Source organism: Pseudophryne corroboree, chromosome 4, assembly GCF_028390025.1.
Source record: "Pseudophryne corroboree isolate aPseCor3 chromosome 4, aPseCor3.hap2, whole genome shotgun sequence".
Lineage (NCBI taxonomy): Eukaryota > Metazoa > Chordata > Amphibia > Anura > Myobatrachidae > Pseudophryne > Pseudophryne corroboree.
Genome location: NC_086447.1, coordinates 632852048 through 632878476, shown reverse-complemented (window position 1 = coordinate 632878476; position 26429 = coordinate 632852048). Strand labels below are relative to the sequence as shown.

General features: G+C 41.9%; 3 non-coding genes across 3 annotated transcripts; all 3 read right to left on the bottom strand.

Annotated features, from left to right (window-relative positions):
* Window positions 1-2669: 2669 nt before the first annotated feature.
* TRNAI-UAU (transfer RNA isoleucine (anticodon UAU)) lies at window positions 2670-2762 on the bottom strand. Its single transcript is given in 2 exon segments — window positions 2670-2705; window positions 2725-2762. It is a non-coding gene; the product is annotated as a tRNA-Ile (tRNA).
* Window positions 2763-24127: 21365 nt separating this feature from the next.
* On the bottom strand, window positions 24128-24220 carry TRNAT-UGU (transfer RNA threonine (anticodon UGU)). Its single transcript is given in 2 exon segments — window positions 24128-24163; window positions 24183-24220. It is a non-coding gene; the product is annotated as a tRNA-Thr (tRNA).
* An 805-nt stretch (window positions 24221-25025) lies between these two features.
* Window positions 25026-25118, bottom strand: TRNAI-UAU (transfer RNA isoleucine (anticodon UAU)). Its single transcript is given in 2 exon segments — window positions 25026-25061; window positions 25081-25118. It is a non-coding gene; the product is annotated as a tRNA-Ile (tRNA).
* Between the last annotated feature and the right edge of the window lie 1311 nt (window positions 25119-26429).

The following is a 26429-nucleotide window of genomic DNA, read 5'->3' as shown; positions in this document are numbered from 1 at the left end:
TGAACTCACAACCTCAGCATTGCTCAACAGATACTGGCTTATAAGTACCGCGCGCTGACCAATTGCGCCACTGGAGCACTTTGCAGCATTAATTGGTTATGCTAGATGTGGATTTTATTCAATACAATCAGAACAGTCATAAGAATTGAAAAATCATTTTTGGTGATGAATGATGAGCAACAAAGGAACATGCATGCCAGATGGCACTTGAATAAGCTGTCCACGGTGATAGAAAAGGTTTAAAAAACAACAACAACAATGTTATCATAATTAATGTCATATTTTAGCTTCTGTGGTCATTTTTTACAAGCTAAACACTGCAAGACTGTTTTACAGTTGAAGCAAGGATAAAATATCAACTCTAGTGATGAGACACTTGCTGTTAATAACTTCCAACTCAGACGGGACTTAAACCCACAATCTCTGGCTTAGGAGAACAGTGCCTTACCCATTATGCCAGTGGTGCTTACTGATGTCCTTATTTAAGACTGATAGGTTTTTAATAGTCAATTATTTATTTTTGAAAAAAATTGAAGCTGTTTACTGTGTTCTTTGCATTACCAAGTCCAGTAAGAAATGTGCTGTTACTATCCAGAGCTGTCAGTATGGATTATCATGCTATATTGCAGAAAATCAATTTGATGCAACTGCTTTACCAACAGTATGTTAATCTTTTCCATTGCTGTTTTGTTGGCTGACTGAAGGAAGATATGCAGTGCATTTGAACCAAAGCAGATGTGTGCTGACAACTTAAATGTACAATCATGTTTGTGTATTTTCATTCTTTCTTCCATCCTTTGTAATATTATATTAAATATTAAGGTAGCAGTTTATAATCAATGACTAATTACATAAGAAAAGGAAAAAAAAAATACAGTATACAAAGATGCTCCAGGTGAGGCTTGAACTCACAACCTCAGCATTGCTCAACAGATACTGGCTTATAAGTACCGCGCGCTGACCAATTGCGCCACTGGACCACTTTGCAGCATTAGTTGGTTATGCTAGATGTGGATTTTATTCAATACAATCAGAACAGTCATAAGAATTGAAAAAGAAAATCATTTTTGGTGATGAATGATGAGCAACAAAGGAACATGCATGCCAGATGGCACTTGAATAAGCTGTCCACGGTGATAGAAAAGGTTTAAAAAACAACAACAACAACAACAATGTTATCATAATAAATGTCATATTTTAGCTTCTGTGGTCATTTTTTGCAAGCTAAATACTGCAAGACTGTTTTACAGTTGAAGCAAGGATAAAATATCAACTCTAGTGATGAGACACTTGCTGTAATGACTTCTACCCCATATGGGACTTGGACTCCCTGGCTTAGGAGGGCAGTGACTTATCCATTATGCCAGTGGTGCTTACTGATGTCCTTATTTAAGACTGATAGGTTTTTAATAGTCAATTATTTATTTTTGAAAAAATTGAAGCTGTTTACTGTGTTCTTTGCATTACCAAGTCCAGCGAGAAATGTGCTGGTACTATCCAGAGCTGTCAGTATGGATTATCATGCTATATTGCAGAAAATCAATTTGATGCAACTGCTTTACCAACAGTATGTTAATCTTTTCCATTGCTGTTTTGTTGGCTGACTGAAGGAAGATATGCAGTGCATTTGAACCAAAGCAGATGTGTGCTGACAACTTAAATGCAGAATCATGTTTGTGTTTTTTCTTTCTTTCTTCCATCCTTTGTAATATCATATTAAATATTAAGGTAGCAGTTTATAATCAATGACATAAGAAAAGGAAAAAAAACAGTATACAAAGATGCTCCAGGCGAGGCTTGAACTCACAACCTCAGCATTGCTCAACAAATACTTTTTTACAAGTACCGCACGCTGACCAATTACACCACTGGAGCACTTTGCAGCATTGGTTGGTTCTGCTAGATTTGGATTTTATCAATACAATTAGTACAGTCATAAGAATTGAAAAAGAAATTCATTTTTGGTGATGAATTATGAGCAACAAATGAACATGCATGTCAGATGGTACTTGAATAAGCTGTCCACTGTGATAGAAAAGGTTTAAAAAAAACCCAACAACAATGTTATCATAATAAATGTCATATTTTAGCTTCTGTGGTCATTTTTTGCAAGCTAAACACTGCAAGACTGTTTTACAGTTGAAGCAAGGATAAAATATCAACTCTAGTGATGAGACACTTGCTGTAATGACTTCCACCCCATATGGGACTTGGACCCCCTGGCTTAGGAGGGCAGTGACTTATCCATTATGCCAGTGGTGCTTACTGATGTCCTTATTTAATACTGATAGGTTTTTAATAGTCAATTATTTATTTTTGAAAAAAAGTGAAGCTGTTTACTGTGTTCTTTGCATTACCAAGTCCAGCAAGAAATGTGCTGGTACTAACCAGAGCTGTCAGTATGGATTATCATGCTATATTGCAGAAAATCAATTTGATGCAACTGCTTTACCAACAGTATGTTAATCTTTTCCATTGCTGTTTTGTTGGTTGACTAAGCAGTGCATTTGAACCAAAGCAGATGTGTGCTGACAACTTAAATGCACAATCATGTTTGTGTTTTTTCTTTCTTTCTTCTATCCTTTGTAATATCATATTAAATATTAAGGTAGCAGTTTATAATCAATGACTAATGACATGAGAAAAGGAAAAAAAACAGTATACAAAGATGCTCCAGGTGAGGCTTGAACTCACAACCTCAGCATTGCTCAACAGATACTGGCTTATAAGTACCGCGCGCTGACCAATTGCGCCACTGGAGCACTTTGCAGCATTAATTGGTTATGCTAGATGTGGATTTTATTCAATACAATCAGAACAGTCATAAGAATTGAAAAATCATTTTTGGTGATGAATGATGAGCAACAAAGGAACATGCATACCAGATGGCACTTGAATAAGCTGTCCACGGTGATAGAAAAGGTTTAAAAAACAACAACAACAATGTTATCATAATTAATGTCATATTTTAGCTTCTGTGGTCATTTTTTACAAGCTAAACACTGCAAGACTGTTTTACAGTTGAAGCAAGGATAAAATATCAACTCTAGTGATGAGACACTTGCTGTAAATAACTTCCAACTCAGACGGGACTTAAACCCACAATCTCTGGCTTAGGAGAACAGTGCTTTACCCATTATGCCAGTGGTGCTTACTGATGTCCTTATTTAAGACTGATAGGTTTTTAATAGTCAATTATTTATTTTTGAAAAAAATTGAAGCTGTTTACTGTGTTCTTTGCATTACCAAGTCCAGTAAGAAATGTGCTGTTACTATCCAGAGCTGTCAGTATGGATTATCATGCTATATTGCAGAAAATCAATTTGATGCAACTGCTTTACCAACAGTATGTTAATCTTTTCCATTGCTGTTTTGTTGGCTGACTGAAGGAAGATATGCAGTGCATTTGAACCAAAGCAGATGTGTGCTGTAGAGATGAGCGCCTGAAATTTTTCGGGTTTTGTGTTTTGGTTTTGGGTTCGGTTCCGCGGCCGTGTTTTGGGTTCGAACGCGTTTTGGCAAAACCTCACCGAATTTTTTTTGTCGGATTCGGGTGTGTTTTGGATTCGGGTGTTTTTTTCAAAAAACACTAAAAAACAGCTTAAATCATAGAATTTGGGGGTCATTTTGATCCCAAAGTATTATTAACCTCAAAAACCATAATTTACACTCATTTTCAGTCTATTCTGAATACCTCACACCTCACAATATTATTTTTAGTCCTAAAATTTGCACCGAGGTCGCTGTGTGAGTAAGATAAGCGACCCTAGTGGCCGACACAAACACCGGGCCCATCTAGGAGTGGCACTGCAGTGTCACGCAGGATGTCCCTTCCAAAAAACCCTCCCCAAACAGCACATGACGCAAAGAAAAAAAGAGGCGCAATGAGGTAGCTGTGTGAGTAAGATTAGCGACCCTAGTGGCCGACACAAACACCGGGCCCATCTAGGAGTGGCACTGCAGTGTCACGCAGGATGGCCCTTCCAAAAAACTAGAGATGAGCGCCGGAAATTTTTCGGGTTTTGTGTTTTGGTTTTGGGTTCGGTTCCGCGGCCGTGTTTTGGGTTCGACCGCGTTTTGGCAAAACCTCACCGAATTTTTTTTGTCGGATTCGGGTGTGTTTTGGATTCGGGTGTTTTTTTCAAAAAACCCTAAAAAACAGCTTAAATCATAGAATTTGGGGGTAATTTTGATCCCAAAGTATTATTAACCTCAAAAAACATAATTTACACTCATTTTCAGCCTATTCTGAACACATCACACCTCACAATATTATTTTTAGTCCTAAAATTTGCACCGAGGTCGCTGTGTGAGTAAGATAAGCGACCCTAGTGGCCGACACAAACACCGGGCCCATCTAGGAGTGGCACTGCAGTGTCACGCAGGATGTCCCTTCCAAAAAACCCTCCCCAAACAGCACATGACGCAAAGAAAAAAAGAGGCGCAATGAGGTAGCTGTGTGAGTAAGATTAGCGACCCTAGTGGCCGACACAAACACCGGGCCCATCTAGGAGTGGCACTGCAGTGTCACGCAGGATGTCCCTTCCAAAAAACCCTCCCCAAACAGCACATGACGCAAAGAAAAAAAGAGGCGCAATGAGGTAGCTGACTGTGTGAGAAAGATAAGCGACCCTAGTGGCCGACACAAACACCGGGCCCATCTAGGAGTGGCACTGCAGTGTCACGCAGGATGTCCCTTCCAAAAAACCCTCCCCAAACAGCACATGACGCAAAGAAAAAAAGAGGCGCAATGAGGTAGCTGACTGTGTGAGAAAGATAAGCGACCCTAGTGGCCGACACAAACACCGGGCCCATCTAGGAGTGGCACTGCAGTGTCACGCAGGATGTCCCTTCCAAAAAACCCTCCCCAAACAGCACATGACGCAAAGAAAAAAAGAGGCGCAATGAGGTAGCTGTGTGAGTAAGATTAGCGACCCTAGTGGCCGACACAAACACCGGGCCCATCTAGGAGTGGCACTGCAGTGTCACGCAGGATGTCCCTTCCAAAAAACCCTCCCCAAACAGCACATGACGCAAAGAAAAAAAGAGGCGCAATGAGGTAGCTGTGTGAGAAAGATAAGCGACCCTAGTGGCCGACACAAACACCGGGCCCATCTAGGAGTGGCACTGCAGTGTCACGCAGGATGTCCCTTCCAAAAAACCCTCCCCAAACAGCACATGACGCAAAGAAAAATAAAAGAAAAAAGAGGTGCAAGATGGAATTGTCCTTGGGCCCTTCCCACCCACCCTTATGTTGTATAAACAAAACAGGACATGCACACTTTAACCAACCCATCATTTCAGTGACAGGGTCTGCCACACGACTGTGACTGAAATGACGGGTTGGTTTGGACCCCCACCAAAAAAGAAGCAATTAATCTCTCCTTGCACAAACTGGCTCTACAGAGGCAAGATGTCCACCTCATCATCATCCTCCGATATATCACCGTGTACATCCCCCTCCTCACAGATTATCAATTCGTCCCCACTGGAATCCACCATGTCAGCTCCCTGTGTACTTTGTGGAGGCAATTGCTGCTGGTCAATGTCTCCGCGGAGGAATTGATTATAATTCATTTTAATGAACATCATCTTCTCCACATTTTCTGGATGTAACCTCGTACGCCGATTGCTGACAAGGTGAGCGGCGGCACTAAACACTCTTTCGGAGTACACACTTGTGGGAGGGCAACTTAGGTAGAATAAAGCCAGTTTGTGCAAGGGCCTCCAAATTGCCTCTTTTTCCTGCCAGTATAAGTACGGACTGTGTGACGTGCCTACTTGGATGCGGTCACTCATATAATCCTCCACCATTCTATCAATGGTGATAGAATCATATGCAGTGACAGTAGACGACATGTCCGTAATGGTTGTCAGGTCCTTCAGTCCGGACCAGATGTCAGCATCAGCAGTCGCTCCAGACTGCCCTGCATCACCGCCAGCGGGTGGGCTCGGAATTCTGAGCCTTTTCCTCGCAGCCCCAGTTGCGGGAGAATGTGAAGGAGGAGATGTTGACAGGTCGCGTTCCGCTTGACTTGACAATTTTCTCACCAGCAGGTCTTTGAAACCCAGCAGACTTGTGTGCGCCGGAAAGAGAGATCCAAGGTAGGTTTTAAATCTAGGATCGAGCACGGTGGCCAAAATGTAGTGCTCTGATTTCAACAGATTGACCACCCGTGAATCCTTGTTAAGCGAATTAAGGGCTCCATCCACAAGTCCCACATGCCTAGCGGAATCGCTCTGTCTTAGCTCCTCCTTCAATGTCTCCAGCTTCTTCTGCAAAAGCCTGATGAGGGGAATGACCTGACTCAGGCTGGCAGTGTCTGAACTGACTTCACGTGTGGCAAGTTCAAAAGGTTGCAGAACCTTGCACAACGTTGAAATCATTCTCCACTGCGCTTGAGACAGGTGCATTCCACCTCCTATATCGTGGTCAGTTGTATAGGCTTGAATGGCCTTTTGCTGCTCCTCCAACCTCTGAAGCATATAGAGGGTTGAATTCCACCTCGTTACCACCTCCTGCTTCAGATGATGGCAGGGCAGGTTCAGGCGTTTTTGGTGGTGCTCCAGTCTTCTGTACGTGCTGCCTGTACGCCGAAAGTGTCCCGCAATTTTTCTGGCCACCGACAGCATCTCTTGCACGCCCCTGTCGTTTTTTAAAAAATTCTGCACCACCAAATTCAAGGTATGTGCAAAACATGGGACGTGCTGGAATTTGCCCAGATGTAATGCACGCACAATATTGCTGGCGTTGTCCGATGCCACAAATCCACAGGAGAGTCCAATTGGGGTAAGCCATTCCGCGATGATCTTCCTCAGTTGCCGTAAGAGGTTTTCAGCTGTGTGCGTATTCTGGAAACCGGTGATACAAAGCGTAGCCTGCCTAGGAACGAGTTGGCGTTTGCGAGATGCTGCTACTGGTGCCGCCGCTGCTGTTCTTGCGGCGGGAGTCCATACATCTACCCAGTGGGCTGTCACAGTCATATAGTCCTGACCCTGCCCTGCTCCACTTGTCCACATGTCCGTGGTTAAGTGGACATTGGGTACAGCTGCATTTTTTAGGACACTGGTGACTCTTTTTCTGAGGTCTGTGTACATTTTCGGTATCGCAACCCTAGAGAAATGGAACCTAGATGGTATTTGGTACCGGGGACACAGTACCTCCAACAAGTCTTTAGTTGGCTCTGCAGTAATGATGGATACCGGAACCACGTTTCTCACCACCCAGGATGTCAAGGCCTCAGTTATCCGCTTTGCAGTAGGATGACTGCTGTGATATTTAATCTTCCTCGCAAATGACTGTTGGACAGTCAATTGCTTGGTGGAAGTAGTAAAAGTGGTCTTACGACTTCCTCTCTGGGATGACCATCGACTCCCAGCAGCAACAACAGCAGCGCCAGCAGCAGTAGGCGTTACACGCAAGGATGCATCGGAGGAATCCCAGGCAGGAGAGGAATCGTCAGAATTGCCAGTGACATGGCCTGCAGGACTATTGGCATTCCTGGGGAAGGAGGAAATTGACACTGAGGGAGTTGGTGGGGTGGTTTGCGTGAGCTTGGTTACAAGAGGAAGGGATTTACTGGTCAGTGGAGTGCTTCCGCTGTCACCCAAAGTTTTTGAACTTGTCACTGACTTATTATGAATGCGCTGCAGGTGACGTATAAGGGAGGATGTTCCGAGGTGGTTAACGTCCTTACCCCTACTTATTACAGCTTGACAAAGGGAACACACGGCTTGACACCTGTTGTCCGCATTTCTGGTGAAATACCTCCACACCGAAGAGCTGATTTTTTTGGTATTTTCACCTGGCATGTCAACGGCCATATTCGTCCCACGGACAACAGGTGTCTCCCCGGGTGCCTGACTTAAACAAACCACCTCACCATCAGAATCCTCCTTGTCAATTTCCTCCCCAGCGCCAGCAACACCCATATCCTCCTCATCCTGGTGGACTTCAACACTGACATCTTCAATCTCACTATCAGGAACTGGACTGCGGGTGCTCCTTCCAGCACTTGCAGGGGGCGTGCAAATGGTGGAAGGCGCATGCTCTTCACATCCAGTGTTGGGAAGGTCAGGCATCGCAACCGACACAATTGGACTCTCCTTGTGGATTTGGGATTTCGAAGAACGCACAGTTCTTTGCTGTGCTTTTGCCAGCTTGAGTCGTTTCATTTTTCTAGCGAGAGGCTGAGTGCTTCCATCCTCATGTGAAGCTGAACCACTAGCCATGAACATAGGCCAGGGCCTCAGCCGTTCCTTGCCACTCCGTGTGGTAAATGGCATATTGGCAAGTTTACGCTTCTCCTCCGACAATTTTAGTTTAGGTTTTGGAGTCCTTTTTTTTCTGATATTTGGTGTTTTGGATTTGACATGCTCTGTACTATGACATTGGGCATCGGCCTTGGCAGACGACGTTGCTGGCATTTCATCGTCTCGGCCATGACTAGTGGCAGCAGCTTCAGCACGAGGTGGAAGTGGATCTTGATCTTTCCCTAATTTTGGAACCTCAACTTTTTTGTTCTCCATATTTTATAGGCAGAACTAAAAGGCACCTCAGGTAAACAATGGAGATGGATGGATTGGATACTAGTATACAATTATGGACGGACTGCCACGGTTAGGTGGTATAAAAAAACCACGGTTAGGTGGTATATATTATAATAATAATACAATTATGGATGGACGGACTGCCTGCCGACTGCCGACACAGAGGTAGCCACAGCCGTGAACTACCGCACTGTACACTGGTTGATAAAGAGATAGTAGTATACTCGTAACAACTAGTATGACACTATGACGACGGTATAAAGAAAGAAAAAAAAATACCACGGTTAGGTGGTATATATTATAATAATAATACAATTATGGATGGACGGACTGCCTGCCGACTGCCGACACAGAGGTAGCCACAGCCGTGAACTACCGCACTGTACACTGGTTGATAAAGAGATAGTAGTATACTCGTAACAACTAGTATGACACTATGACGACGGTATAAAGAATGAAAAAAAAACCACGGTTAGGTGGTATATATTATAATAATAATAATACAATTATGGATGGACGGACTGCCTGCCGACTGCCGACACAGAGGTAGCCACAGCCGTGAACTACCGCACTGTACACTGGTTGATAAAGAGATAGTAGTATACTCGTAACAACTAGTATGACACTATGACGACGGTATAAAGAATGAAAAAAAAACCACGGTTAGGTGGTATATATTATAATAATAATACAATTATGGATGGACGGACTGCCTGCCGACTGCCGACACAGAGGTAGCCACAGCCGTGAACTACCGCACTGTACACTGGTTGATAAAGAGATAGTAGTATACTCGTAACAACTAGTATGACACTATGACGACGGTATAAAGAAAGAAAAAAAAATACCACAGTTAGGTGGTATATATTATAATAATAATACAATTATGGATGGACGGACTGCCTGCCGACTGCCGACACAGAGGTAGCCACAGCCGTGAACTACCGCACTGTACACTGGTTGATAAAGAGATAGTAGTATACTCGTAACAACTAGTATGACACTATGACGACGGTATAAAGAATGAAAAAAAAACCACGGTTAGGTGGTATATATTATAATAATAATACAATTATGGATGGACGGACTGCCTGCCGACTGCCGACACAGAGGTAGCCACAGCCGTGAACTACCGCACTGTACACTGGTTGATAAAGAGATAGTAGTATACTCGTAACAACTAGTATGACACTATGACGGTATAAAGAATGAAAAAAAAACCACGGTTAGGTGGTATATATTATAATAATAATACAATTATGGATGGACGGACTGCCTGCCGACTGCCGACACAGAGGTAGCCACAGCCGTGAACTACCGCACTGTACACTGGTTGATAAAGAGATAGTAGTATACTCGTAACAACTAGTATGACACTATGACGACGGTATAAAGAAAGAAAAAAAAATACCACAGTTAGGTGGTATATATTATAATAATAATACAATTATGGATGGACGGACTGCCTGCCGACTGCCGACACAGAGGTAGCCACAGCCGTGAACTACCGCACTGTACACTGGTTGATAAAGAGATAGTAGTATACTCGTAACAACTAGTATGACACTATGACGACGGTATAAAGAATGAAAAAAAAACCACGGTTAGGTGGTATATATTATAATAATAATACAATTATGGATGGACGGCCTGCCTGCCGACTGCCGACACAGAGGTAGCCACAGCCGTGAACTACCGCACTGTACACTGGTTGATAAAGAGATAGTAGTATACTCGTAACAACTAGTATGACACTATGACGACGGTATAAAGAATGAAAAAAAAACCACGGTTAGGTGGTATATATTATAATAATAATACAATTATGGATGGACGGACTGCCTGCCGACTGCCGACACAGAGGTAGCCACAGCCGTGAACTACCGCACTGTACACTGGTTGATAAAGAGATAGTAGTATACTCGTAACAACTAGTATGACACTATGACGGTATAAAGAATGAAAAAAAAACCACGGTTAGGTGGTATATATTATAATAATAATACAATTATGGATGGACGGACTGCCTGCCGACTGCCGACACAGAGGTAGCCACAGCCGTGAACTACCGCACTGTACACTGGTTGATAAAGAGATAGTAGTATACTCGTAACAACTAGTATGACACTATGACGACGGTATAAAGAAAGAAAAAAAAATACCACGGTTAGGTGGTATATATTGTAATACTATTATGGATGGACGGACTGCCTGCCGAGTTCCGACTGCCGACACAGAGGTAGCCACAGCCGTGAACTACCGCACTGTACTGTGTCTGCTGCTAATATAGACTGGTTGATAAAGAGATAGTATACAATACATACAACAATATACTACTATACTGGTGGTCAGGCACTGGTCACCACTAGTCACACTGGCAGTGGCACTCCTGCAGCAAAAGTGTGCACTGTTTAATTTTAAATTAATATAATATTATGTACTCCTGGGGGCTCCTGCTATAACAACCTGCAGTGCTCCCCAGTCTCCCCCACAATTATTATAAGCTTTGCCTTTTATACATTGATGTGCAGCACACTGGGCTGAGCTGAGTGCACACAGACTGAGTCACACTGTGTGACTGGCTGCTGCTGTGTATCGTTTTTTTTCAGGCAGAGAACGGATATAGCAGAGAACGGATATATTATATTAAAATAAATAAAAGTTAACTAACAACAACTGCACTGGTCACTGTGGTAAACTCTGTCTGACTCTGCACAATCTCTCTCTCTCTTCTAATCTAATTTCTAATGGAGAGGACGCCAGCCACGTCCTCTCCCTATCAATCTCAATGCACGTGTGAAAATGGCGGCGACGCGCGGCTCCTTATATAGAATCCGAGTCTCGCGAGAATCCGACAGCGTCATGATGACGTTCGGGCGCGCTCGGGTTAACCGAGCAAGGCGGGAGGATCCGAGTCTGCTCGGACCCGTGAAAAAAACATGAAGTTCGTGCGGGTTCGGTTTCAGAGAAACCGAACCCGCTCATCTCTACAAAAAACCCTCCCCAAACAGCACATGACGCAAAGAAAAAAAGAGGCGCAATGAGGTAGCTGTGTGAGTAAGATTAGCGACCCTAGTGGCCGACACAAACACCGGGCCCATCTAGGAGTGGCACTGCAGTGTCACGCAGGATGTCCCTTCCAAAAAACCCTCCCCAAACAGCACATGACGCAAAGAAAAAAAGAGGCGCAATGAGGTAGCTGTGTGAGTAAGATTAGCGACCCTAGTGGCCGACACAAACACCGGGCCCATCTAGGAGTGGCACTGCAGTGTCACGCAGGATGTCCCTTCCAAAAAACCCTCCCCAAACAGCACATGACGCAAAGAAAAAAAGAGGCGCAATGAGGTAGCTGACTGTGTGAGTAAGATTAGCTACCCTAGTGGCCGACACAAACACCGGGCCCATCTAGGAGTGGCACTGCAGTGTCACGCAGGATGTCCCTTCCAAAAAACCCTCCCCAATCAGCACATGATGCAAAGAAAAAGAAAAGAAAAAAGAGGTGCAAGATGGAATTGTCCTTGGGCCCTCCCACCCACCCTTATGTTGTATAAACAAAACAGGACATGCACACTTTAACCAACCCATCATTTCAGTGACAGGGTCTGCCACACGACTGTGACTGATATGACGGGTTGGTTTGGACCCCCCCCAAAAAAGAAGCAATTAATCTCTCCTTGCACAAACTGGCTCTACAGAGGCAAGATGTCCACCTCATCTTCACCCTCCGATATATCACCGTGTACATCCCCCTCCTCACAGATTATCAATTCGTCCCCACTGGAATCCACCATCTCAGCTCCCTGTGTACTTTGTGGAGGCAATTGCTGCTGGTCAATGTCTCCGCGGAGGAATTGATTATAATTCATTTTAATGAACATCATCTTCTCCACATTTTCTGGATGTAACCTCGTACGCCGATTGCTGACAAGGTGAGCGGCGGCACTAAACACTCTTTCGGAGTACACACTTGTGGGAGGGCAACTTAGGTAGAATAAAGCCAGTTTGTGCAAGGGCCTCCAAATTGCCTCTTTTTCCTGCCAGTATAAGTACGGACTGTGTGACGTGCCTACTTGGATGCGGTCACTCATATAATCCTCCACCATTCTATCAATGTTGAGAGAATCATATGCAGTGACAGTAGACGACATGTCCGTAATCGTTGTCAGGTCCTTCAGTCCGGACCAGATGTCAGCATCAGCAGTCGCTCCAGACTGCCCTGCATCACCGCCAGCGGGTGGGCTCGGAATTCTGAGCCTTTTCCTCGCACCCCCAGTTGCGGGAGAATGTGAAGGAGGAGATGTTGACAGGTCGCGTTCCGCTTGACTTGACAATTTTGTCACCAGCAGGTCTTTCAACCCCAGCAGACTTGTGTCTGCCGGAAAGAGAGATCCAAGGTAGGCTTTAAATCTAGGATCGAGCACGGTGGCCAAAATGTAGTGCTCTGATTTCAACAGATTGACCACCCGTGAATCCTTGTTAAGCGAATTAAGGGCTGCATCCACAAGTCCCACATGCCTAGCGGAATCGCTCCCTTTTAGCTCCTTCTTCAATGCCTCCAGCTTCTTCTGCAAAAGCCTGATGAGGGGAATGACCTGACTCAGGCTGGCAGTGTCTGAACTGACTTCACGTGTGGCAAGTTCAAAGGGCATCAGAACCTTGCACAACGTTGAAATCATTCTCCACTGCACTTGAGACAGGTGCATTCCACCTCCTATATCGTGCTCAATTGTATAGGCTTGAATGGCCTTTTGCTGCTCCTCCAACCTCTGAAGCATATAGAGGGTTGAATTCCACCTCGTTACCACTTCTTGCTTCAGATGATGGCAGGGCAGGTTCAGTAGTTTTTGGTGGTGCTCCAGTCTTCTGTACGTGGTGCCTGTACGCCGAAAGTGTCCCGCAATTCTTCTGGCCACCGACAGCATCTCTTGCACGCCCCTGTCGTTTTTTAAAAAATTCTGCACCACCAAATTCAAGGTATGTGCAAAACATGGGACGTGCTGGAATTTGCCCATATTTAATGCACACACAATATTGCTGGCGTTGTCCGATGCCACAAATCCACAGGAGAGTCCAATTGGGGTAAGCCATTCCGCGATGATCTTCCTCAGTTGCCGTAAGAGGTTTTCAGCTGTGTGCGTATTCTGGAAAGCGGTGATACAAAGCGTAGCCTGCCTAGGAAAGAGTTGGCGTTTGCGAGATGCTGCTACTGGTGCCGCCGCTGCTGTTCTTGCGGCGGGAGTCCATACATCTACCCAGTGGGCTGTCACAGTCATATAGTCCTGACCCTGCCCTGCTCCACTTGTCCACATGTCCGTGGTTAAGTGGACATTGGGTACAACTGCATTTTTTAGGACACTGGTGAGTCTTTTTCTGACGTCCGTGTACATTCTCGGTATCGCCTGCCTAGAGAAGTGGAACCTAGATGGTATTTGGTAACGGGGGCACACTGCCTCAATAAATTGTCTAGTTCCCTGTGAACTAACGGCGGATACCGGACGCACGTCTAACACCAACATAGTTGTCAAGGCCTCAGTTATCCGCTTTGCAGTAGGATGACTGCTGTGATATTTCATCTTCCTCGCAAAGGACTGTTGAACAGTCAATTGCTTACTGGAAGTAGTACAAGTGGGCTTACGACTTCCCCTCTGGGATGACCATCGACTCCCAGCGGCAACAACAGCAGCGCCAGCAGCAGTAGGCGTTACACGCAAGGATGCATCGGAGGAATCCCAGGCAGGAGAGGACTCGTCAGAATTGCCAGTGACATGGCCTGCAGGACTATTGGCATTCCTGGGGAAGGAGGAAATTGACACTGAGGGAGTTGGTGGGGTGGTTTGCGTGAGCTTGGTTACAAGAGGAAGGGATTTACTGGTCAGTGGACTGCTTCCGCTGTCACCCAAAGTTTTTGAACTTGTCACTGACTTATTATGAATGCGCTGCAGGTGACGTATAAGGGAGGATGTTCCGAGGTGGTTAACGTCCTTACCCCTACTTATTACAGCTTGACAAAGGGAACACACGGCTTGACACCTGTTGTCCGCATTTCTGGTGAAATACCTCCACACCGAAGAGCTGATTTTTTGGGTATTTTCACCTGGCATGTCAACGGCCATATTCCTCCCACGGACAACAGGTGTCTCCCCGGGTGCCTGACTTAAACAAACCACCTCACCATCAGAATCCTCCTTGTCAATTTCCTCCCCAGCGCCAGCAACACCCATATCCTCCTCATCCTGGTGTACTTCAACACTGACATCTTCAATCTGACTATCAGGAACTGGACTGCGGGTGCTCCTTCCAGCACTTGCAGGGGGCGTGCAAATGGTGGAAGGCGCATGCTCTTCACGTCCAGTGTTGGGAAGGTCAGGCATCGCAACCGACACAATTGGACTCTCCTTGTGGATTTGGGATTTCGAAGAATGCACAGTTCTTTGCTGTGCTGCTTTTGCCAGCTTGAGTCTTTTCATTTTTCTAGCGAGAGGCTGAGTGCTTCCATCCTCATGTGAAGCTGAACCACTAGCCATGAACATAGGCCAGGGCCTCAGCCATTCCTTGCCACTCCGTGTGGTAAATGGCATATTGGCAAGTTTACGCTTCTCCTCCGACAATTTTATTTTAGGTTTTGGAGTCCTTTTTTTTCTGATATTTGGTGTTTTGGATTTGACATGCTCTGTACTATGACATTGGGCATCGGCCTTGGCAGACGACGTTGCTGGCATTTCATCGTCTCGGCCATGACTAGTGGCAGCAGCTTCAGCACGAGGTGGAAGTGGATCTTGATCTTTCCCTAATTTTGGAACCTCAACATTTTTGTTCTCCATATTTTAATAGGCACAACTAAAAGGCACCTCAGGTAAACAATGGAGATGGATACTAGTATACAATTATGGACTGCCTGCCGACTGCAGACACAGAGGTAGCCACAGCCGTGAACTACCGTACTGTACTGTGTCTGCAGCTAATATAGACTGGTTGATAAAGAGAAGATGTCTATGTAACTATGTATGTATAAAGAAGACTGAAAAAAATCCACGGTTAGGTGGTATACAATTATGGACGGACTGCCTGCCGAGTGCAGACACAGAGGTAGCCACAGCCGTGAACTACCGTACTGTACTGTGTCTGCAGCTAATATAGACTGGTTGATAAAGAGAAGATGTCTATGTAACTATGTATGTATAAAGAAGAATGAAAAAAAACCACGGTTAGGTGGTATACAATTATGGACGGACTGCCTGCCGAGTGCAGACACAGAGGTAGCCACAGCCGTGAACTACCGTACTGTACTGTGTCTGCAGCTAATATAGACTGGTTGATAAAGAGAAGATGTCTATGTAACTATGTATGTATAAAGAAGAATGAAAAAAATCCACGGTTAGGTGGTATTACAATTATGGACGGACTGCCTGCCGAGTGCAGAGACACAGAGGTAGCCACAGCCGTGAACTACCGTACTGTGTCTGCTGCGACTGGATGATAAATGATATAAAAAATATATATATATCACTACTGCAGCCGGACAGGTATATATTATATATTATATAATGACGGACCTGCTGGACACTGTCTGTCAGCAGAATGAGTTTTATTTTTATAGAATAAAAAAAAAAAAAACACACAAGTGAAGTCACACGACGAGTGTTTAACTTTTTCAGGCAATCACAATATAAGTATACTACTAACTATACTGGTGGTCAGTGTGGTCAGGTCACTGGTCAGTCACACTGGCAGTGGCACTCCTGCAGCAAAAGTGTGCACTGTTTAATTTTAATATAATATGTACTCCTGGCTCCTGCTATAACCTATAACTGGCACTGCAGTAGTGCTCCCCAGTCTCCCCCACAATTATAAGCTGTGTGAGCTGAGCAGTCAGACAGATATATAATATATATAGATGATGCAGCACACTGGCCTGAGCCTGAGCAGTGCACACAGATATGGTATGTGACTGACTGAGTCACTGTGTGTATCGCTTTTTTCAGGCAGAGAACGGATATATTAAACTGCACTGTGTGTCTGGTGGACACTCACTATATAATATATTATGTACTCCTGGCTCCTGCTATAACCTATAACTGGCACTGCAGTAGTGCTCCCCAGTCTCCCCCACAATTATAAGCTGTGTGAGCTGAGCAGTCAGACAGATATATATAATATTATATATAGATAATAGATGATGCAGCACACTGGCCTGAGCCTGAGCAGTGCACACAGATATGGTATGTGACTGACTGAGTCACTGTGTGTATCGCTTTTTTCAGGCAGAGAACGGATATATTAAATAAACTGCACTGTGTGTCTGGTGGTCCCTCACTATATAATATATTATGTACTCCTGGCTCCTGCTATAACCTATAACTGGCACTGCAGTAGTGCTCCCCAGTCTCCCCCACAATTATAAGCTGTGTGAGCTGAGCAGTCAGACAGATATATATAATATTATATATAGATAATAGATGATGCAGCACACTGGCCTGAGCCTGAGCAGTGCACACAGATATGGTATGTGACTGACTGAGTCACTGTGTGTATCGCTTTTTTCAGGCAGAGAACGGATATATTAAATAAACTGCACTGTGTGTCTGGTGGTCACTCACTATATAATATATTATGTACTCCTGGCTCCTGCTATAACCTATAACTGGCACTGCAGTAGTGCTCCCCAGTCTCCCCCACAATTATAAGCTGTGTGAGCTGAGCAGTCAGACAGATATATATAATATTATATATAGATAATAGATGATGCAGCACACTGGCCTGAGCCTGAGCAGTGCACACAGATATGGTATGTGACTGACTGAGTCACTCTGTGTATCGCTTTTTTCAGGTAGAGAATGGATATATTAAATAAACTGCACTGTGTGTCTGGTGGTCACTCACTATATAATATATTATGTACTCCTGGCTCCTGCTATAACCTATAACTGGCACTGCAGTAGTGCTCCCCAGTCTCCCCCACAATTATAAGCTGTGTGAGCTGAGCAGTCAGACAGATATATATAATATTATATATAGATAATAGATGATGCAGCACACTGGCCTGAGCCTGAGCAGTGCACACAGATATGGTATGTGACTGACTGAGTCACTGTGTGTATCGCTTTTTTCAGGCAGAGAACGGATATATTAAATAAACTGCACTGTGTGTCTGGTGGTCACTCACTATATAATATATTATGTACTCCTGGCTCCTGCTATAACCTATAACTGGCACTGCAGTAGTGCTCCCCAGTCTCCCCCACAATTATAAGCTGTGTGAGCTGAGCAGTCAGACAGATATATATAATATTATATATAGATAATAGATGATGCAGCACACTGGCCTGAGCCTGAGCAGTGCACACAGATATGGTATGTGACTGACTGAGTCACTGTGTGTATCGCTTTTTTCAGGCAGAGAACGGATATATTAAATAAACTGCACTGTGTGTCTGGTGGTCACTCACTATATAATATATTATGTACTCCTGGCTCCTGCTATAACCTATAACTGGCACTGCAGTAGTGCTCCCCAGTCTCCCCCACAATTATAAGCTGTGTGAGCTGAGCAGTCAGACAGATATATATAATATTATATATAGATAATAGATGATGCAGCACACTGGCCTGAGCCTGAGCAGTGCACACAGATATGGTATGTGACTGAGTCACTGTGTGCTGTGTATCGCTTTTTTCAGGCAGAGAACGGATTATAAAGTAAACTGCACTGTCCTCACTAGTAAATTCTCTCCACTCAGTCTCTACACTTCTACAGTAACAGTACTCCTCCTAGTCAGCTCCAGTAAATCTCTCTCAGTCTCTTATAATCTAAATGGAGAGGACGCCAGCCACGTCCTCTCCCTATCAATCTCAATGCACGTGTGAAAATGGCGGCGACGCGCGGCTCCTTATATAGAATCCGAGTCTCGCGATTGAATCCGAGCCTCGCGAGAATCCGACAGCGTCATGATGACGTTCGGGCGCGCTCGGGTTAACCGAGCAAGGCGGGAAGATCCGAGTCGCTCGGACCCGTGAAAAAAAACATGAAGTTCTGGCGGGTTCGGATTCAGAGAAACCGAACCCGCTCATCTCTAGTGTGCTGACAACTTAAATGCACAATCATGTTTGTGTTTTTTCTTTCTTTCTTCCATCCTTTGTAATATCTTATTAAATATTAAGGTAGCAGTTTATAATCAATGACTAATGACTTAAGAAAAGGAAAAAAAAACAGTATACAAAGATGCTCCAGGTGAGGCTTGAACTCACAACCTCGGCATTGCTCAACAGATACTGTTTTATAAGTAGCGCGCGCTGACCAATTGCGCCACTGGAGCACTTTTCAGCATTTATTGGTTATGCTAGATGTGGATTTTATTCAATACAATCAGTACAGTCATAAGAATTGAAAAAGAAAATCATTTTTGGTGATGAATGATGAGCAACAAAGGAACATGCATGCCAGATGGCACTTGAATAAGCTGTCCACGGTGATAGAAAAGGTTTAAAAAACAACAACAACAATGTTATCATAATTAATGTCATATTTTAGCTTCTGCGGTCATTTTTTACAAGCTAAACACTGCAAGACTGTTTTACAGTTGAAGCAAGGATAAAATATCAACTCTAGTGATGAGACACTTGCTGTAATGACTTCCACCCCATATGGGACTTGGACCCCCTGGCTAAGGAGGGCAGTGACTTATCCATTATGCCAGTGGTGCTTACTGATGTCCTTATTTAAGACTGATAGGTTTTTAATAGTCAATTATTTATGTTTGAAAAAAATTGAAGCTGTTTACTGTGTTCTTTGCATTACCAAGTCCAGCAAGAAATGTGCTGCTACTATCCAGAGCTGTCAGTATGGATTATCATGCTATATTGCAGAAAATCAATTTGATGCAACTGCTTTACCAACAGTATGTTAATCTTTTCCATTGCTGTTTTGTTGGCTGACTGAAGGAAGATATGCAGTGCATTTGAACCAAAACAGATGTGTGCTGACAACTTAAATGCACAATCATGTTTGTGTTTTTCTTTCTTTTTTCCATCCTTTGTATTATCATATTAAATATTAAGGTAGCAGTTTATAATCAATGACTAATGACATAAGAAAAGGAAAAAAAAACAGTATACAAAAATGCTCCATGTGAGGCTTGAACTCACAACCTTGGCATTGCTCAACAGACACTGTATTATAAGTACCGCGCACTGACTAATTGCGCCACTGGAGCGCTTTGCAGCTTTAATTGGTTATGCTAGATGTGGATTTTATTCAATACAATCAGTACAGTCATAAGAATTGAAAAAGAAAATCATTTTTGGTGATGAATGATGAGCAACAAAGGAACATGCATGCCAGATGGCACTTGAATAAGCTGTCCACTGTGATAGAAAAGGTTTAAAAAACAACAACAACAATGTTATCATAATTAATGTCATATTTTAGCTTCTGTGGTAATTTTTTACAAGATAAACGCTGCAAGACTGTTTTACAGTTGAAGCAAGGATAAAATATCAACTCTAGTGATGAGACACTTGCTGTAATGACTTCCAACTCAGATGGGACTTAAACCCACAACCACTGGCTTAGGAGAACAGTGCCTTACCCATTATGCCAGTGGTGCTTACTGATGTTCTTATTTAGGACAGTTAGGTTTTTAATAGTCAATTATTTATTTTTGAAAAAAATTGAAGCTGTTTACTGTGTTCTTTGCATTACCAAGTCCAGCAAGAAATGTGCTGGTACTATCCAGAGCTGTCAGTATGGATTATCATGCTATATTGCAGAAAATCAATTTGATGCAACTGCTTTACCAACAGTATGTTAATCTTTTCCATTGCTGTTTTGTTGACTGACTGAAGGAAGATATGCAGTGCATTTGAACCAAAGCAGATGTGTGCTGACAACTTAAATGCACAATCATGTTTGTGTTTTTCTTTCTTTTTTCCATCCTTTGTATTATCATATTAAATATTAAGGTAGCAGTTTATAATCAATGACTAATGACATAAGAAAAGGAAAAAAAAACAGTATACAAAGATGCTCCAGGTGAGGCTTGAACTCACAACCTCAGCATTGCTCAACAGATACTGGCTTATAAATACCGCACATTGACCAATTGCGCCACTGGAGCACTTTGCAGCATTAATTGGTTATGCTAGATGTTGATTTTATTCAATACAATCAGAACAGTCATAAGAATTGAAAAAGAAAATCATTTTTGGTGATGAATGATGAGCAACAAAGGAACATGCATGCCAGATGGCACTTGAATAAGCTGTCCACGGTGATAGAAAAGGTTTAAAAAACAACAACAACAATGTTATCATAATTAATGTCATATTTTAGCTTCTGTGGTCATTTTTTACAAGCTAAACACTGCAAGACTGTTTTACAGTTGAAGCAAGGATAAAATATCAACTCTAGTGATTAGACACTTGCTGTAAATAACTTCCAACTCAGACGGGACTTAAACCCACAATCACTGGCTTAGGAGAACAGTGCCTTACCCATTATGCCAGTGGTGCTTACTGATGTCCTTATTTAAGACTGATAGGTTTTTAATAGTCAATTATTTATGTTTGAAAAAAATTGAAGCTGTTTACTGTGTTCTTTGCATTACCAAGTCCAGCAAGAAATGTGCTGGTACTATCCAGAGCTGTCAGTATGGATTATCATGCTATATTGCAGAAAATCAATTTGATGCAACTGCTTTACCAATAGTATGTTAATCTTTTCCATTGCTGTTTTGTTGGCTGACTGAAGGAAGATATGCAGTGCATTTGAACCAAAGCAGATGTGTGCTGACAACTTAAATGCACAATCATGTTTGTGTTTTTTCTTTCTTTCTTCCATCCTTTGTAATATCATATTAAATATTAAGGTAGCAGTTTATAATCAATGACTAATGACAAGGAAAAAAAACAGTATACAAAGATGCTCCAGGTGAGGCTTGAACTCAAAACCTCGGCATTGCTCAACAGATACTGTCTTATAATTACCGCGCGCAGACCAATTGCGCCACTGGAGCACTTTGCAGCATTAATTTGTTATGCTAGATGTGGATTTTATTCAATACAATCAGTACAGTCATAAGAATTGAAAAAGAAAATCATTTTTGGTGATGAATGATGAGCAACAAAGGAACATGCATGCCAGATGGCACTTGAATAAGCTGCCCACGGTGATAGAAAAGGTTTAAAAAAAAAACAACAACAATGTTATTTTTGTCATATTTTAGCTTCTGTGGTCATTTTTTACAAGCTAAACACTGCAAGACTGTTTTACAGTTGAAGCAAGGATAAAATATCAACTCTAGTGATTGGACACTTGCTGTAAATAACATCCAACTCAGACGGGACTTAAACCCACAATCACTGGCTTAGGAGAACAGTGCCTTACTCATTATGCCAGTGGTGCTTACTGATGTCCTTATTTAAGACTGATAGGTTTTTAATAGTCAATTATTTATGTTTGAAAAAAAGTGAAGCTGTTTACTGTGTTCTTTGCATTACCAAGTCCAGCAAGAAATGTGCTGGTACTATCCAGAGCTGTCAGTGTGGATTATCATGCTATATTGCAGAAAATCAATTTATTGCAACTGCTTTACCAACAGTATGATAATCTTTTCCATTGCTATTTTGTTGGCTGACTGAAGGAAGATATGCAGTGCAGTTGAACCAAAACAGATGTGTGCTGACAACTTAAATGCACAATCATGTTTGTGTTTTTCTTTCTTTTTTCCATCCTTTGTATTATCATATTAAATATTAAGGTAGCAGTTTATAATCAATGACTAATGACATAAGAAAAGGAAAAAAAAACAGTATACAAAAATGCTCCATGTGAGGCTTGAACTTATAAGTACTGCGCACTGACTAATTGCGCCACTGGAGCGCTTTGCAGCTTTAATTGGTTATGCTAGATGTGGATTTTATTCAATACAATCAGTACAGTCATAAGAATTGAAAAAGAAAATCATTTTTGGTGAAGAATGATGAGCAACAAAGGAACATGCATGCCAGATGGCACTTGAATAAGCTGTCCACGGTGATAGAAAAGGTTTAAAAAACAACAACAACAATGTTATCATAATTAATGTCATATTTTAGCTTCTGTGGTAATTTTTTACAAGCTAAACGCTGCAAGACTGTTTTACAGTTGAAGCAAGGATAAAATATCAACTCTAGTGATGAGACACTTGCTGTAATGACTTCCAACTCAGATGGGACTTAAACCCACAACCACTGGCTTAGGAGAACAGTGCCTTACCTATTATGCCAGTGGTGCTTACTGATGTTCTTATTTAGGACAGTTAGGTTTTTAATAGTCAATTATTTATTTTTGAAAAAAATTGAAGCTGTTTACTGTGTTCTTTGCATTACCAAGTCCAGCAAGAAATGTGCTGGTACTATCCAGAGCTGTCAGTATGGATTATCATGCTATATTGCAGAAAATCAATTTGATGCAACTGCTTTACCAACAGTATGTTAATCTTTTCCATTGCTGTTTTGTTGGCTGACTGAAGGAAGATATGCAGTGCATTTGAACCAAAGCAGATGTGTGCTGACAACTTAAATGCACAATCATGTTTGTGTTTTTCTTTCTTTTTTCCATCCTTTGTATTATCATATTAAATATTAAGGTAGCAGTTTATAATCAATGACTAATGACATAAGAAAAGGAAAAAAAACAGTATACAAAGATGCTCCAGGTGAGGCTTGAACTCATAACCTCAGCATTGCTCAACAGATACTGGCTTATAAGTACCGCACATTGACCAATTGCGCCACTGGACCACTTTGCAGCATTAATTGGTTATGCTAGATGTGGATTTTATTCAATACAATCAGAACAGTCATGAGAATTGAAAAAGAAAATCATTTTTGGTGATGAATGATGAGCAACAAAGGAACATGCATGCCAGATGGCACTTGAATAAGCTGTCCACGATGATAGAAAAGGTTTAAAAAACAACAACAACAACAATGTTATCATAATAAATGTCATATTTTAGCTTCTGTGGTCATTTTTTGCAAGCTAAATACTGCAAGACTGTTTTACAGTTGAAGCAAGGATAAAATATCAACTCTAGTGATGAGACACTTGCTGTAATGACTTCCACCCCATATGGGACTTGGACCCCCTGGCTTAGGAGGGCAGTGACTTATCCATTATGCCAGTGGTGCTTACTGATGTCCTTATTTAAGACTGATAGGTTTTTAATAGTCAATTATTTATTTTTGAAAAAATTGAAGCTGTTTACTGTGTTCTTTGCATTACCAAGTCCAGCGAGAAATGTGCTGGTACTATCCAGAGCTGTCAGTATGGATTATCATGCTATATTGCAGAAAATCAATTTGATGCAACTGCTTTACCAACAGTATGTTAATCTTTTCCATTGCTGTTTTGTTGGCTGACTGAAGGAAGATATGCAGTGCATTTGAACCAAAGCAGATGTGTGCTGACAACTTAAATGCAGAATCATGTTTGTGTTTTTTCTTTCTTTCTTCCATCCTTTGTAATATCTTATTAAATATTAAGGTAGCAGTTTATAATCAATGACATAAGAAAAGGAAAAAAAACAGTATACAAAGATGCTCCAGGCGAGGCTTGAACTCACAACCTCAGCATTGCTCAACAAATACTTTTTTACAAGTACCGCGCGCTGACCAATTACACCACTGGAGCACTTTGCAGCATTGGTTGGTTCTGCTAGATTTGGATTTTATCAATACAATTAGTACAGTCATAAGAATTGAAAAAGAAATTCATTTTTGGTGATGAATTATGAGCAACAAATGAACATGCATGTCAGATGGTACTTGAATAAGCTGTCCACTGTGATAGAAAAGGTTTAAAAAAAAACCAACAACAATGTTATCATAATAAATGTCATATTTTAGCTTCTGTGGTCATTTTTTGCAAGCTAAACACTGCAAGACTGTTTTACAGTTGAAGCAAGGATAAAATATCAACTCTAGTGATGAGACACTTGCTGTAATGACTTCCACCCCATATGGGACTTGGACCCCCTGGCTTAGGAGGGCAGTGACTTATCCATTATGCCAGTGGTGCTTACTGATGTCCTTATTTAATACTGATAGGTTTTTAATAGTCAATTATTTATTTTTGAAAAAAAGTGAAGCTGTTTACTGTGTTCTTTGCATTAACAAGTCCAGCAAGAAATGTGCTGGTACTAACCAGAGCTGTCAGTATGGATTATCATGCTATATTGCAGAAAATCAATTTGATGCAACTGCTTTACCAACAGTATGTTAATCTTTTCCATTGCTGTTTTGTTGGCTGACTGAAGGAAGATATGCAGTGCATTTGAACCAAAGCAGATGTGTGCTGACAACTTAAATGCACAATCATGTTTGTGTTTTTTCTTTCTTTCTTCTATCCTTTGTAATATCATCTTAAATATTAAGGTAGCAGTTTATAATCAATGACTAATGACATAAGAAAAGGAAAAAAAAACAGTATACAAAGATGCTCCAGGTGAGGCTTGAACTCACAACCTCAGCATTGCTCAACAGATACTGGCTTATAAGTACCGCGCGCTGACCAATTGCGCCACTGGAGCACTTTGCAGCATTAATTGGTTATGCTAGATGTGGATTTTATTCAATACAATCAGAACAGTCATAAGAATTGAAAAATCATTTTTGGTGATGAATGATGAGCAACAAAGGAACATGCATACCAGATGGCACTTGAATAAGCTGTCCACGGTGATAGAAAAGGTTTAAAAAACAACAACAACAATGTTATCATAATTAATGTCATATTTTAGCTTCTGTGGTCATTTTTTACAAGCTAAACACTGCAAGACTGTTTTACAGTTGAAGCAAGGATAAAATATCAACTCTAGTGATGAGACACTGGCTGTAAATAACTTCCAACTCAGACGGGACTTAAACCCACAATCTCTGGCTTAGGAGAACAGTGCTTTACCCATTATGCCAGTGGTGCTTACTGATGTCCTTATTTAAGACTGATAGGTTTTTAATAGTCAATTATTTATTTTTGAAAAAAATTGAAGCTGTTTACTGTGTTCTTTGCATTACCAAGTCCAGTAAGAAATGTGCTGTTACTATCCAGAGCTGTCAGTATGGATTATCATGCTATATTGCAGAAAATCAATTTGATGCAACTGCTTTACCAACAGTATGTTAATCTTTTCCATTGCTGTTTTGTTGGCTGACTGAAGGAAGATATGCAGTGCATTTGAACCAAAGCAGATGTGTGCTGACAACTTAAATGCACAATCATGTTTGTGTTTTTTCTTTCTTTCTTCCATCCTTTGTAATATCTTATTAAATATTAAGGTAGCAGTTTATAATCAATGACTAATGACTTAAGAAAAGGAAAAAAAAAACAGTATACAAAGATGCTCCAGGTGAGGCTTGAACTCACAACCTCGGCATTGCTCAACAGATACTGTTTTATAAGTAGCGCGCGCTGACCAATTGCGCCACTGGAGCACTTTTCAGCATTTATTGGTTATGCTAGATGTGGATTTTATTCAATACAATCAGTACAGTCATAAGAATTGAAAAAGAAAATCATTTTTGGTGATGAATGATGAGCAACAAAGGAACATGCATGCCAGATGGCACTTGAATAAGCTGTCCACGGTGATAGAAAAGGTTTAAAAAACAACAACAACAATGTTATCATAATTAATGTCATATTTTAGCTTCTGCGGTCATTTTTTACAAGCTAAACACTGCAAGACTGTTTTACAGTTGAAGCAAGGATAAAATATCAACTCTAGTGATGAGACACTTGCTGTAATGACTTCCACCCCATATGGGACTTGGACCCCCTGGCTTAGGAGGGCAGTGACTTATCCATTATGCCAGTGGTGCTTACTGATGACCTTATTTAAGAC